We start from the raw sequence: 12992 nt of genomic DNA, 5'->3' as shown, positions 1-12992 counted from the left end.
AATCCCGAGGGAAAGGAAACAAGAATTACACAACAGGCATGTGCCCTCACAACCACTTACACTCACGGAAGGAGAGCTGTAACCAAAACAGAATTATAAAATTATAATTATGAAACTATGTAATTATGTAATTTAAAAATGAATGAACACTAAAGAAAGAACGAAAACCCCGAAAGGAATCGTTCTACAAGCTGAAAAATTAACAACTAAAATTAGATTCATAAACTAATTGAGACAAACGTACGGCGTAGCAACCCCCCCCCCCCACACGGAAAGGAAGCTACAAGGGCGTAGTAACACGTAGTAAAAGGGTGAACGACCTCAAGAGAGAGAGAGAGAGAGAAAGACCGAAGTCAAACTCGATCGCCACCCATAAAATTACGCCGTGGTGGCCTAACTGCCAAGGACTCCACGTAGATATCGTACACTACACACACAACTCTGAAAAGGAAACTTACTGATTTCTATACTCAAATATATATACAAACATGAAAACATGTTTACATATATATTGAGTAAAAGAAAAGTAAGCGATTAAGTAAAGACAAAACAAACAATGGCTGCCAAGAGAGGACCAAGACAGAGACGTCTGTCACAGTCCGAGCCAAAAGTGAAAGTGTGCATTCATCTGTGTGTGAGGGGGGGCGGGGTAGCTAGCTACCACTCCCCTACCCCCCCCCTCCCCGCTAACTAGCGCGGGGGTAATACACCCTCGTTAAATTCTAATGGCTCGCCATTTCAGCTGCGCTAAAAGGTCGTCGTCGGCGCCCACTCGTGTCCGAGTATTGGGTTCTGTCGCTAGCCATCAGCCTCCTATCTATGAAAAGATGAAGAAGGGTGGAGGAAACGACAGAATGCCAGTAGCTGGGTATATTGTTTTGGGTGGTTGTGGCTTTACAACGGCCATGCACACACACTTGGCCCACACCGTTTACACCGTGGCTCAAGACATATGAGACAGGCGGCTAAAAGGTAAACCCAATGTAAATAGCGTGGTTTGTATTTCGGTTACGGAACAACTCATTTTTAAGTTAATTCTTATTTCACTGATTTCAATTCTCGATTCTACTACAGTATTCTTTCTTTCCTTTATTAAATATGACAAAATGTTATTTTTATAATAAAATAAATTTTTGAATATACTTACCCGGTGATTATATAAGCTGCAGCTCTGCTGCTCGACAGAAAACTCTACGTTCAAAATCCGCCAGCGATCACTATGCAGGTAGGGGGTGTACTTCAACAGCGCCATCTGTCGTGCAGGTACTCAGTACTCAATGTAAACACAGAACTCAATTTTCTCCTCGGTCCACTGGGTCTCTATTGAGGAGGAAGGGAGGGTCCTTTAATATATAATCACCGGGTAAGTATATTCAAAAATTAGCCGGTGATTATATAAGCTGATTCACACCCAGGGGGGTGGGTAGAGACCAGCAATAAATGTTTACATTATTATGAGCTAAGGATTTTTTATTTCATTTTAGCAGTTATTCAAAAATAACAAACATAAAATAAATAAGTACCTGGTAAGGAAGTCGACTTGAACAATTACTCTGCCTTTTTAAGTACGTCTTCCTTACGGAGCCTCGCGATCCTCTTAGGATGCTGAGCGACCCCTAGGAGCTGAAGTATCAAGGGTTGCAACCCATACTACAGGACCTCATCAAAACCTCTAATCTAGACGCTTCTCAAGAAAAGAATTTGACCACCCGCCAAATCAACCAGGATGCGAAAGGCTTCTTAGCCTTCCGGACAACCCAAAAACAACAATAAAAAACATTTCAAGAGAAAGATTAAAAAGGTTATGGAATTAGGGGAATGTAGTGGTTGAGCCCTCACCTACTACTGCACTCGCTGCTACGAATGGTCCCAGGGTGTAGCAGTTCTCGTAAAGAGACTGGACATCTTTAAGATAAAAAGACGCGAACACTGACTTGCTTCTCCAATAGGTTGCGTCCATTATATTCTGCAGAGATCTATTTTGTTTAAAGGCCACTGAAGTTGCGACAGCTCTAACTTCATGTGTCCTTATCTTCAGCAAAGCTTGGTCTTCCTCACTCAGATGGGAATGAGCTTCTCGTATCAACAGTCTGATATAATAGGATAAGGCATTCTTTGACATAGGCAAAGAAGGTTTCTTAATAGAACACCATAAAGCTTCTGACTGTCCTCGTAAAGGTTTAGTTCGTCTTAAATAGAACTTAAGAGCTCTAACAGGGCATAAGACTCTTTCCAGTTCATTTCCAACCATATTTGAAAGGCTTGGAATATCGAACGATTTCGGCCAAGGACGAGAAGGTAGCTCGTTTTTGGCTAGAAAACCAAGCTGTAAAGAACATGTAGCCGTTTCAGATGAAAATCTGATGTTCCTGCTGAAGGCGTGAATCTCACCGACTCTTTTAGCTGTGGCTAAGCAAACCAGGAAAAGAGTCTTTAAAGTGAGATCTTTAAAGGAGGCTGATTGTAGTGGCTCGAACCTTTCTGACATAAGGAATCTTAGTACCACGTCTAAATTCCAACCTGGTGTAGCCAAACGACGCTCCTTCGTGGTCTCAAAAGACTTAAGGAGGTCCTGTAGATCTTTGTTGTTGGAAAGATCTAAGCCTCTGTGACGGAAGACTGATGCCAACATGCTTCTGTAACCTTGGATAGTGGGAGCTGAAAGAGATCTTTCTTTCCTCAGGTATAATAGGAAGTCAGCTATTTGGGTTACAGAGGTACTGGTCGAGGATACTGATACTGACTTGCACCAGTTTCGGAAGACTTCCCACTTCGACTGGTAGACTCTAAGAGAGGATGTCCTCCTTGCTCTAGCAATCGCCCTGGCTGCCTCCTTCGAAAAGCCTCTAGCTCTAGAGAGTCTTTCGATAGTCTGAAGGCAGTCAGACGAAGAGCGTGGAGGCCTTGGTGTACCTTCTTTACGTGTGGCTGACGTAGAAGGTCCACCCTTAGAGGAAGAGTTCTGGGAACGTCCACTAGCCATTGAAGTACCTCGGTGAACCATTCTCTCGCGAGCCAGAGGGGAGCAACTAACGTCAACCTTGTCCCTTCGTGAGAGGCGAACTTCTGCAGTACCTTGTTGACAATCTTGAACGGGGGGAATGCATATAGGTCTAGATGTGACCAATCCAGTAGAAAGGCATCTATATGAACTGCTGCTGGGTCCGGGATTGGTGAGCAATATATTGGGAGCCTCTTGGTCATCGAGGTTGCGAAGAGATCTATGGTAGGCTGGCCCCATGTGGCCCACAGTCTCTTGCACACATCCTTGTGTAGGGTCCATTCTGTTGGAATGATTTGTCCCTTCCGACTGAGGCAATCTGCCATGACATTCAAGTTGCCTTGGATGAACCTCGTTACTAGAGAAAGGTTTAGATCTTTTGACCAGGTGAGGAGGTCCCTTGCGATCTCGTACAACGTCATAGAATGGGTCCCTCCTTGCTTGGAGATGTACGCCAAAGCCGTGGTGTTGTCCGAGTTCACCTCCACCACTTTGCCTTGAAGGAGGGACTTGAAGCTTTTCAAGGCCAGATGAACTGCCAGTAGCTCCTTGCAGTTGATATGTAACGTTCTTTGACTCGAGTTCCAAGTTCCCGAGCATTCCCGACCGTCTAATGTCGCACCCCAGCCCGTGTCCGATGCGTCCGAGAAGAGAACGTGGCTGGGGGTCTGAACAGCCAGGGCAGACCCTCTCTGAGGCTGATACTGTCCTTCCACCAAGTCAGTGATGACTTCATCTTCTCGGAAATGGGGATCGAGACCGCTTCTAGCGTCTTGTCCTTTTTCCAGTAAATAGCTAGGTGAAATTGAAGGGGACGGAGGTGTAGTCTCCCTAACGAAACGAACTGTTCCAGGGATGATAGCGTCCCTATCAGACTCATCCACTGTCTGACTGAACATCGTTCCTTCTTCAGCTTGTTCTGGATGCATACCTGGGCTTGACTTGTTCTGGGGGCCGACGGAAAAGCCCGAAAAGCTTGACTGTAAATCTCCATCCCTAAATACACAATAGTTTGGGATGGGACCAGTTGAGACTTTTCCATATTGACCAGGAGACCCAATTCCTTGATCAGATCTAGAGTCCACTTTAGATTCTCCAGACAGCGACGACTGGAAGGAGCTCTTAGAAGCCAGTCGTCCAAATAGAGGGAGGCTCTGATATCCGCTAAATGCAGGAATTTGGCTATATTCCTCATCAGCCTCGTAAACACAAGAGGAGCTGTGCTTAGGCCAAAGCACAGGGCTTGAAATTGGTAGACAACCTTTTCGTAAACGAATCTCAGAAAAGGTTGGGAGTCTGGGTGGATGGGGACGTGAAAGTATGCGTCCCTTAGGTCTAAAGAGACCATCCAGTCTTCCTTTCTGACCGCTGCTAGAACGGACTTTGTGGTCTCCATGGCGAACGTCTGCTTTGTGACAAAGACATTCAGCGCACTGACGTCTAGCACCGGCCTCCACCCTCCTGTCTTCTTTACCACTAAGAAGAGACGGTTGTAGAAGCCCGGGGATTGATGGTCCCGGACTTTGACTACCGCTCCCTTTTCTAGTAAGAGAGACACCTCCTGCTTCAAAGCTCGTCTCTTGTTTTCCTCTCTGTACCTGGGAGAGAGATCGATGGGAGACGTTGCTAGAGGGGGTTTGCGTACAAACGGGATCTTGTACCCTTCTCTGAGCAACTTCACAGATTGTGCATCTGCGCCTCTTTTCTCCCAGGTCTACCAGAAGTTCTTGAGTCTGGCTCCCACTGCTGTCTGAAGAAGGTGGCAGTCAGACTCTGCCTTTAAAGGACTTGGTACCTTTCTTCTTCCCACGTCTCCCTTCGGCACGAGCACCTCCTCTGCTGGAGGCTCTGCCACGAAAGGGCGGAATGAATCTGGACGCTGGAGTGTCCATCCTGGGTCTTGACAAGATAGGCAAAGGGGTGGCTTTTGCGGGCAGAGGACGCAACCAGGTCATGGGTGTCCTTCTGAATCAAAGAGGCAGCAATCTCCTTAATCAAGTCCTCTGGAAAAAGGCACTTTGAGAGAGGAGCAAAAAGAAGTTCTGATCTCTGACACGGTGTTACTCCAGCTGACAGAAAAGAGCAAAGGTTCTCCCGTTTCTTGAGGACCCCGGATACGAACGAAGCCGCAAGCTCACTAGATCCGTCACGTATGGCCTTGTCCATGCAGGACATTATGAGCAAGGAAGATTCCTTGTCAGACGGGGAGATCTTCCTGCTCAAAGCTCCCAGACACCAGTCCAAAAAGTTAAAGACCTCGAAGGCTCTAAATACTCCTTTCAACAGATGGTCTAGGTCCGAAGGAGACCAGCATATCTTAGAGCGTCTCATGGCTAGCCTGCGGGGAGAGTCTACCAGACTTGAGAAGTCGCCCTGGGCAGAGGCAGGAACTCCCAAGCCGAGAACTTCTCCCGTGGCATACTAGACGCTCGATCTGGAAGAGAGTTTCGCAGGGGGAAACGTAAATGCTGTCTTCCCTAGGTTCTTTTTGGACTGCATCCAATCTCCTAAAACTCGTAAAGCTCTCTTGGACGAGCGGGCGAGGACGAGTTTCGTAAAGGCAGGCGCGGATGACTGCGTACCTAAAGCGAACTCTGACGGAGGAGAGCGTGGAGCCGCAGACACAAACTGGTCCGGATACATCTCTTTGAACAGAGCAAGAACTTTCCTAAAGTCCAAAGAGGGTTGCGTGGTCTTGGGTTCGTCAAGGTCCATATGTGGGTCATCAATGTGTGCCGCGTCGTCATCATCAGAGAATCCATCATCTGAGAATTGAGGAGGAAGCGGCAAAGGAGTAGGAATCGGCTGGTCAGCTGAGTCCGGCAGCACGGGTGCACGCGTGACTGAACCGGACGCAACGTCATGGAACTGTTGCCCAGTCTGTGAACTGGCAACAACCATAGCAGCCCGGGGACGCATAGCGTCTACTCCAGACTGTCTAGTCTGATGTGGGCGAGCAGAGGTAACCACACTGGGTTGCGGAGGTTGACGCCCCGCGTCAAAACAAAACAACTTAGACTGTTGTTGTACCTCGCGAACGTCAACGGAAGGTTCCGTGCGTCGCTGAACGTCAACATGCGGCTGGCAGGGTACACTGGAACGCATGGGTGGCGGGACTCTCTCAGCTGGAGTGCGGCAGAAGGTCGCCTCAGCGTCCACAGGACGCACAACCGTGGGTGGTTGTAGGCTAGAGGTTGGTGCAGCGTCAACCTTCTCCGCACGAAAGTCCTGCATTAATGACGTTAACTGAGACTGCATGGTCTGCAGCAAAGACCACTTAGGGTCTACAGGAGCGGGTGCGGCAACAGACGGTGTGACTGCCTGATGCGGTACCGCTTTGCGTCTCTTAGGAGGTGAGCAGTCGTCGGAAGACTGCAGCGAGTCCGAACTGACCCAGTGGCTACAACTGGGCCGTTGGACTTGCGCGGAAGGGACCGACTTGCGCTTAAGAGGCCGCGAGACCTTGGTCCATGGTTTCTTACGAGAAACCTCTTCTGCAGACGAGGAATAAATGGGCTCTCTCGTCTTTGTGTGGGTGGGGCGATCTTGGGTAGGTACGCCCGAAACCACGGAGGGAACGTCTGTTCGCTGATTAAAGCCTCTCGAACCCTTTGGTCGTACGACATTGCTTCTCCCCTGGACTTGGGAGCTTGCAAGAGGTCCCGGACTGGGAGGATGACAGGCACGAACAGACGAACCCTCAAGCGCAACACTATCCACAACACTATCACTCACTTTATCACTACGCACTGCACTCTTACACTTCAGCTCCTTGACGTCTGCCATGAGCTGGTTACGGTCACTAGCCAAGGACTCGACTCTCTCACCCAGAGCTTGGATGGCACGCATCATATCTGCCATCGAAGGTTCTTGAGTGCTAGAAGGGGGATCAGGAGCAACCACTACAGGGGAAGGAATAGGTTGTGGGGCATGAGGAGAGGAAAATTCAACGGAGCGAGATGAACTTCTCCTGACTCTCTCTCTCTCTAGCCTACGTGTATATTTCTGGAATTCGATAAAATCGAATTCCGAAAGCCCAACGCATTCCTCACATCGATCTTCCAATTGACAGGTTTTATCCCGACAATTGGAACAAACGGTGTGAGGATCGATAGAGGCCTTCGGAAGACGCCTTGAACAGTCCCTAGCATTACACTTCCTGAATTTAGGGACTTGAGAAGGGTCAGCCATTTTGAATTAGTCAAAGGGGAATTCAAAAACTATCCAAAGTCATCAACAAATAATCCGATATCAACAAAAGAATGCAAGGATGTATTGAAGATAAAGCCTGCAAAGCGAAAGCTCAAAACTAGAAACGTGTACTTCACCAAAAAGTTGTGAAAACCAATCCAGTTAGCAACAGCGAATTAGTAGGTCTTGCCGGTGGCACGACAGAGAGAAAATTGAGTTCTGTGTTTACATTGAGTACTGAGTACCTGCATGACAGATGGCGCTGTTGAAGTACACCCCCTACCTGCATAGCGATCGCTGGCGGATTTTGAACGTAGAGTTTTCTGTCGAGCAGCAGAGCTGCAGCTTATATAATCACCGGCTAAGTTTAATATTGAAAATTCGGAGATAATTTGTATTTTTCCTAACCATACAAACCTTAGCTATTTACATGGGGTATTACTTTCGGCGTAGCTGAAATGTCGAGCCATTAGATTTTTAATGAGGGTTAACTACCCTCTCGCTAGCTATCGAGGGGGTAGAAGAGAGGTAGCTAGCTACCCCTCCCCACTCACACACCGGTCAACTGATTCACTTCGCTTAGAGGTAGGACTTGCCTTAGGGGACAGGGCTGGCGGGCAAATATGTGTAAATAGCTAAGGTTTGTATGGTTAGGAAAAATACAAATTATCTACGAATTTGTCATTTGTTCCGTAACCGAAATACAAACCACACTATTTACATAGGGTGACTTACCTCTTAGGAAGGGTGGAAAGTCCCAGCCTTACTGGCTTTGGCTTTGCCCGGGGGCTCAGAATCCGAGTGAGCAGCACTCGAGAAAAAGTCCCTGCACCTCGCAAGTTCACGTGCGGACTACATAAGCTTGTGTGTGGAGGGATGAAGTGTGACTTGTCCTAGGAAGTTGACTTGAAGTCCCTTAGATGGAATTCTAGGCTAGGACGTTCCCAATACCACCTCGTCAGGGTATGGGGGACGCGACAGTATTATCTTAATACTAGGAACACAAGGAAGCATGGTTTACCTGCAGAGGTTTGAGGTCAGCTATGCAGAGAACCCAGGATGCTGCTTTCCCCAAGAGAGGGGAGGATGAAGAAAGAAGTAAGGGCCAGACATACTTCTTTCATTCATGCAGTCTAAAACCGGGTAACAATGCCCTCAACCTTCTGCTACCTGTCCAAAAAGGAGCCTGAGGTTAGACCAGCTGTTGTGCAGCCACCACAGGGCCGATAGAAAACGTATCGAAGCTCCTGAGGGTCACGTCCTGCAGGTAGTGGGCTGTGAAGGTCGTTTGACGCTTCCAGACTCCAGCTTGTAGCACCTGCGTCACAGAGTAGTTCCTCTTGAAGGCCAGGGACGTTGCGATGCCTCTGACGTCGTGTGCTCTAAGGCGACGTGACGGAGGAGGGTCTGGATTCAGGGCGCGATGGATGACCCTCCGAATCCAGGCTGAAAAGGCATTCTTGGTGACCCTCTTCTCCGTCCTTCCTGTGCTCCCAAACAGGGCTTGCACGTGAGGACGAACTGCAGCTGTTCTTAAGATAACACCTCCGACACCTTACTGGGCATAGTAGGAGATGGTCTGGGTCATGTTACAGAACGGAGACTCGAAATCATGAAGGAGTCGAACCGGGGGTCCGGGCTCCAAGATTTTGAGACTAGTGACCAACTCAGGGACAAACCTGAACGTTACCTCTACCTCTCCTCTTGTATGGGCGACGACGTACGAGAGACCATGAAGTTCGCTAGCACGCTTGGCCAAGGCCAGAGTGAGCAGGAGCACCGTCTTCCAAGTCAGGTGATGATCAGAAGCCTGGCGTAATGGTTCGCAAGGACGTCTCTTGAGAGCCCTAAGAACCCGAATCATGTTCCATGGAGGAGGTCTCACTTCCGACTACTGGGGGCAGGTAAGTTCGTAGCTTCGTATGAGCGAAGAAAGATCCAGCGAGGAGGAAATGTCTATTCCTTTCAGCCTGCAGGCCAGGCTTAAGGCTGAGCAATAAGCTTTCACCGCCGAGAGCGAAAGGCGCATTCCCTACCGCAGGTATACAATAATTCCGCTATTGCTGGATGCCATCCCTCCCGCAGGTATACAATAATTCCGCTATTGCTAGATGCCATCCCTCCCGCAGGTATACAATAATTCCACTATTGCTAGATGCCATCCCTCCCGCAGGTATACAATAATTCCGCTGGCATCAAGGGGAGAGATACCTCTCCCACGACACCAACCACAGAAGATTCTCCACTTCGCCTGGTAGACCCCTGCGGATGACTTTCGCAGGTGTCGAGACATCCGCTCCACAACTTGTTGCGGAACGCCTCTTTCTGTGAGGGAATGCTGGATAGTCTCCAGGCGTGAGGCTGGAGCGAAGCTACGGCTTTGTGGCAGATGTTGCAGTGTGGTTGCTTGAGTAGCTCATGTCGTGGGGGAAGCTCTCTCGGGAGTTCCATCAGGGGATGCAGAAGGTCCGGGAACCACTCTGCATGATGCCGTAGCAGAGCTATCAGAGTCATCGACAGGTCGACCGATAGTCTGGTCTTGATGAGCACTCTTCTCACCAGACAGAACGGTGGGAAGGCGTAGACGTTGATGTTGTCCCACCGTTGTAGGAAGGCATCTTGCCAGAGTGCCTTGGGGTCCGGGACTGGGGAGTAGTACAGCGGCAGCTTGAAGTTCAAGGCTGTCAGGACTTTGTTGGCTACTAGAGGATCCAAAGACCACTCGGCACTCACTATCTGCGAGGCTCTGCTCAGACTGTCGGAGAGCACATTCCTTTGCCCGGAATGAAGCGAGCCGATAGTGGTGTTGAGTGGAAACGGTTCATCTCAGTATCTCTCCTGCAAGATGGGAAAGCTGTTATGAAAAGGTACCTCTCTGCTTGTTGAAATAAGCCACTACCGTGGTGTTGTTGCTCACGGAGTGACCCGCCAGGGTAGTTGGAACTGTTGAAGGGCCAGATATACGACCTTCATTCCTAGCAGATTGATGTGGAGGTACCTTCCTGATTCTGACCATAGGCCTGAGATCCTTTGGTTCAGAACATGCCCCCCCCCCCCCCTTCTTTTGACGTGTCCAAGAACAGCATCAAATGCGGGGGAAGGACGCGAAGATCCACTCCCTTTCAAAGGTTCACGTAGGACAACCACCACTGCAGGTCCATTCGTTCCGCAGGTTCCGTAGGGACCAGAGTGTCCGGGGAATCGTTGCCTTGGTTCCACCGGGACTTGAGCCGCCGTTGCAGGGATCTCATCCCGAGGCGGCCGTTTGGAACTAGACGGGTCAGGGAGGAAAGGTGACCTAGGAGACGTAACCAAGATTGGGTTGGAAACTCTCCTCGTCTGAGGAAAGGTTCTGCGACTCTCCTCAGCCTTGCTATCCAGTCGACTGATGGGAAGGCTTTGTGGAGATTGGTGTCTAATATCATGCCTAAATATCCCAGTTGTTGGGATGGAAGCAGAGAAGACTTCTCGAGATTTACCATGATCCCTAGATCTTGGCAAAGTCCCAGAGGCTTGCCTCGGTGTCGAAGAAGGGTCGATTCCGAGACTGCTGGGGTTAGCCAGTCATCCAGATAGCGATGGGGACGGATGTCGATCCTGTGTGGCCACGACGATATCAGGGTGAACATTCTGGTGAACACCTGCGGTGCTGTGGAGAGACCAAAACACAGCACCTTGAACTGGTAGACCTTGTTGTCTAGGTTGAATTTCAAGTATTTCCTGGAAGACGGATGGATTGGGATCTGGAAGTACCCGTCCTTCAGATCCAGTGTGCACCTGAAGACTTGTGGTCTCACTGCAAGTCTGAACAACTCTGCTGTTCCACGCTGAACGCAGTTTGTTTGACAAACTTGTTCAGAGCTGATGACGGATCTCCAGCCTTCAGATGCCTTCTTAACAAGAAAAAGTCGACTGAAGCAGCCGGGGGGAGCCGTCGACGACCTTATGGAGAGCATCTTTCTAGAGCATGGTCTCGAATTCTGCCCAAATGGCATAGGAGCTCAGCAACACTGGATTCGCTGTCAGGGGAGGTAGAGATGTTATGAACGGGACGCGATATCCTTGGCTGATCACGGAGATCGTGCAGGAATCGGCCCCGAGTTGCTGCCACCTGAACGCGCAACTTTAGGCATCCCCCCACTGGGGGGCAGGGGGGTTGCCAATCCTAGCGTTTGCGGCCTCGGCCACTCGCTCTAGGATTATTACCTCCCCAGGAGGACTTCCCGTCCTTCTTGTCCCTGACAGGAGGGGGCTGCTGTTTAGACACCTTTGTTTTTGCCGCCGGAGCCGGTTCCGATGTCCTAGGCCGACGAGGCTGTTGTTGTTGAAGCGCTGGAGGCTTGTAGGGTCTGGATGTAAGCACCTTATGGAGGGGCGAATCGTGATTCGATTTCCTCTACCTCTCAGCTGTCCGTCCCACGTCCTTGGGCTCAAGCAAACTCTTTCCAAGGATGTAAGTGTGTCTGAGCTTGCCGACATCCACGGTTGTGACTTTCGAGAGGAACCTCTCGGTCACTGCATCTCAATGCTTCAACAACGAGTTTGCCCACAAGTTTGAAACTTGATGAGCCGGAAATCGATGGTGCTCATGCCCGAGAGGAGGAAAGTTTCCATGGTCTTCCTGGTGCTTTCCTTGGACAAGTCCTCGGATAACAACAGGATGCCCATAGATCCAAGCTAGACGACCAGCCACGAAGTGGCCTGCATGGCACACTTTGCGGCCTTCACCTGGCTCAAGATCTCCGAAGCGGAGAATGTCCCCAGCCGGGGGGAGAGATTCTCAAGAGAAATTCCCCTGGAAGCCCTTCCACGGAATGGTGGAGAGGCAGAGCTAAACCAGGCTTCCCCATAATCTTGAAGTACCTCCTCTGCTGACAGCTGACAGATGCAGTGTCAGCAACCCCGCTGGAGGGAAGGGGATCGGGTGATCCTGAGAAGTAGAGATGATGGGGCTTGCCTGAAAAGAAGGAGAAGAATGTTGCCCAGACCTCTCTGAAGCTTCTTCCTGCTCCTGCACGTGCGCTGCTCTGCGTCTACGGGTAGAGATCGCGACGACAATGATCTGGAAGTACGCTAGCTACCTCTCCCCTAAACCCTCGCTAGCTAGCGTGAGGGTAGTTAACCCTCGTTAAAAATCTAATGGCTCGTCATTTCAGCTACGCCGAAAGTAATACCCCATGTAAATAGCGTGGTTTGTATTTCGGTTACGGAACAAAGTCTCTTTACATTTTATTTACTTTGTGTAAATGCAGCATTTTATAGAAACCATTTGTGTATATAATCATCTAATAAGCGCTGCTTTTCAACTTGGTGATTAGGGTTAAATTGTATTGTAGATATTTTGTCGTGGCCCGTTTTTATTCTTGTACTCTGGTCACTTTCCACTGAGCTGTCTAACCTTCTTCAACTATACATTCTCCTATTACTAATTCTTAATTATGTGCTTCATGATACTTGAGCCCCGTGGCCCTGCACTAGAGCAGCAATGGGAAACACCAAGCCCCAAGTTGCATTATAAAGTAGAAATTGAAGTGTTATAAAGCAAGATGGAGGAAATGAAGCAGGGAATGGAGGTAGAGAAAAAAGCTAAAACGTTAATACAGCTAGGGACCAAAGGGACACTAGAACATACTTTAGTAGAACATATTGTGCACAGCGAGAGGTGTAAAAACGCCACTAATCCCCTTCAGGGATCCTTGCTTAAAGACTCTATTCCTTGAATGGGCTTTAATGAAAAATAAAATAAGTGTGATAACCAAATCATACTGATGCAATAATGAATAAAATGACCTTACTTCCT

At 49.1% G+C, this 12992-nt stretch overlaps 1 protein-coding gene across 3 annotated transcripts in view; it reads right to left on the bottom strand.

Moving 5' to 3' along the window:
• The window catches only part of LOC137648922 (transcriptional repressor CTCF-like), an 84988-nt gene that overhangs the window by 55562 nt on the left and 16434 nt on the right, over nt 1-12992 (bottom strand). The gene's annotated exons all lie outside the window — the stretch shown is intronic.

This window comes from Palaemon carinicauda, chromosome 10 (assembly GCF_036898095.1).
Source record: "Palaemon carinicauda isolate YSFRI2023 chromosome 10, ASM3689809v2, whole genome shotgun sequence".
In the NCBI taxonomy this organism is placed as follows: domain Eukaryota; kingdom Metazoa; phylum Arthropoda; class Malacostraca; order Decapoda; family Palaemonidae; genus Palaemon; species Palaemon carinicauda.
The sequence above is the reverse complement of the archived record's forward strand: the minus strand, read 5'-3'. Positions and strand labels throughout refer to the sequence as shown.